Below are 2,882 nucleotides of genomic sequence, written 5' to 3'. Positions count from 1 at the left end.
TTGCTATGGATTACTCAAAAATTTATATTTACCTCAAGCAGAGGGGGCGAGTTGTTTGAAGGATGAACCGTATTAAATTCAAGCCATGAGCTTAGGAATTTCTAGTTAGGTTTCTGTAATGTCTCGTGAAACAATAATTGAATCTGTCACACGGCTGCAGCATGTTATTTGGTTTGCCCAGGTTGAATATTCTATCTTAAGTAGTGCAACCATTTTTGTTAAATACTCAAATTGTGTTTTTTATAAATCTCATAAATCTTATTCTCCACTCACAAACATAGTTTAAATGCATATTTATATAATTTTTATATATTTAATATATAATTTAGTTTTTTCTTGTGCAAAAATGAAGAAATCCGTTTTGACTAGTTCAAACTGTTAAGGGGGGGGGGGATTGCGCCATTGGCATTGGGGGGATGGGCACCCCTGCTTTTTTCTACTAACATTTTTCGTGTTATCTAGGTTAGTTCCTTCACACAAGCTAAGAATATTAGGGTATTGTTGCCAGAGGAGCATGTAAGCCCGGCTAGCTCAGTCGGTAGAGCATGAGACTCTTAATCTCAGGGTCGTGGGTTCGAGCCCCACGTTGGGCGACTTTTTATTTTTCGACACTATAACAGCTAGAGAGGCTCAACTAATGCATTTTGAAAGCTTTGTTGAAACACAGATCATTCCAGAATATTAAGTCTCTGTTTGTTCGAGTCATTAATCCATACCACTTATAACAGTGTTCAAATCTATCTCGGTCTCGAAGGGAAAGTGCAATCCCATAGTTTGAATACGTAGTGTGGAAAACGGCGGTGTTCTGGGCTCTCTGGCGGGTTCCGCTCGAATATGATGCCGCTAGAGGCCGTGGTGTCGGTCTCGCTGCATGGTATTCGTCTGCTTATAAGGGAAGTAAATGGAGTTTTCGCTGCAACGTCTGATTCTTTTACATGAAGCATTTCTATGAATGTGACAATTGCTATGATATTTGGTACAGTGGTGGTGAAGATATTAACGAACATTCTAGATAGTCGACCTCGTCCTGTTATCGTTACTTTCATTAATAATACGGGAAAAAATATACGTGTGGAATGCTCTTGGTAACTAAATCTGTGTTCATGAATTAGGTCCATTATTATTATTATCATCGGCATCATTTCTTTTAAAGATATACACACGATCATGGCCGTAGGCAGGAAAAATTTTCGGGGGGGGGGGGGTTCATTCATAATTGTTCCCAGGTCGTCGCCAGAAATTTAAATAACAGAAATAATATAATAATTGTACAATAATAATTAAAATTTCATAATAATAAAACAATTTTATTCCATAATAATAATACTAATAATAATTATTATCATATTATTGTTATATCCTTGAGGGGGCTTACTCAATCCAGCAGATGAGTGAATATCCAGCATACGTTTCTTTTTGTTTTTTTTTACGTTTCATACAGTATGTACTGAAATGCACAATTATTTTACTTCGTCATTAAGCTTTAGATACCTTCAAGAAAAATCTTTAAAAGTTAGATGGAAATTTTAGTCATAAAGTTTTTGTTGTTTGACTTTAAAATTAAATTTTTGGAATTTTGAAAAGTGTGGAACCAGTTATTCTCTTTAAAAGCTTAGCCTGGTGCATGGATTGTAACCTCAATCGCGAACGTAATGCGCTACGAAACTGGAGGTACTAGGTTTGAACTCCTATCAAGGGGGATTTATTTTCGACTTTATCGGACGGGGAATTTAAAAGCTGGAAAGGGAATTTTGGCACAATCATAAGGGAATCTTCAGTCTATATTCCTTGTGACGCAGGAGCAACACTGGAAAGATGACAGCAGAAGTGATAATGGAGGGGTCGCCGGTGGGCTCGGATTCCGAGAATAAATCCTGTTTCACTCAAGTTTCAGAATTCCAAATGTATGAAAATTCTAGCTCGATCGTTTCAACATTGTCTCCTTGTATTTTTGTGATGCTTCGAAAAAAAAAATTGAAAATTTGTTACAGATTTTGGTTTATGAACATCCATTAATCAAACATGTCAGAAGTTTCGGGGGGGGGGGTTGAACCCTAGAACCCCCCCTCTAAATACGGCCATGCACACGATAAACCTTATGTTACAAGAACAGATCTAGGCGACACGATAAGCCGCACGTGTCGTTTTGTCGCTTGCGTGTCGCTCAAACTGGGCCATTTCCTCGTGTTGCCGTGACTTGTTGTTCGCGATTCAACGACACTTATCGCTTGAGGATTTCACCTACCGAACGATGGCCTGTGCTACCCGTGATGCCGCTACGATGTGAAATTTGCTCTTGATTGGCACGTTTCCAAGCGACATGTGTCGCGTGTACGAGGCGAGCAGAAAACACTGCACACATCATGGACAGTAACATCAAGGCGTCGATGGGTTGGTGGCTCCAAGCGCCGACGCTGGACATGCTCTCTATCTAAATTTTGGGAAGGGACCTTTCGGCACCTCAAGAGTGAGAGCTTGCCTAGAGAACATGACTGTGTCCAGTTCCAGACAGCAGGCAGCGAGAGCAAAGGAGATTTTCCAGGATAGGAGCCGGCGGGTGTGAGTCGCTGGCGAGCATCCTGGGACTTCGGCGGCAACTTCAATCCCCACAGCGAACTTCGGTGGGGCGGGGGGGGGGGGAGTGCGTGCGCGCGTGGATACGTAACGGTGACAACCAAGCGCACAGCTCGACACACGACACACGTACCGGACGTAAGTTCCCGTTTGCCTGCCGGACGAGGCAACTCTGAAGTTCCTTTCTCCGACGGGGAAAGCTTAGAGTAGGTAGTTTCCTGGTTGCTACTGCGAGGACCCTAAATACACCCCGAGTGGCGGACGGTCCTTCGTAGGGCCACCAACGATCGTGGAGGAATTCAGGATGC

The 2,882-nt window shown here is 42.2% G+C and overlaps 1 non-coding gene across 1 annotated transcript; it reads left to right on the top strand.

The window, feature by feature from the left end:
* Positions 1-520: 520 nt before the first annotated feature.
* TRNAK-CUU (transfer RNA lysine (anticodon CUU)) lies at positions 521-593 on the top strand. Its single transcript has one exon. It is a non-coding gene; the product is annotated as a tRNA-Lys (tRNA).
* Positions 594-2,882: the final 2,289 nt, after the last annotated feature.

This window comes from Lepisma saccharinum, chromosome 1, assembly GCF_977018435.1.
Source record: "Lepisma saccharinum chromosome 1, izLepSacc3.1, whole genome shotgun sequence".
Lineage (NCBI taxonomy): Eukaryota > Metazoa > Arthropoda > Insecta > Zygentoma > Lepismatidae > Lepisma > Lepisma saccharinum.
Note: the sequence above shows the minus strand (reverse complement) of the source record. Positions and strands in the feature narration are given on the sequence as shown.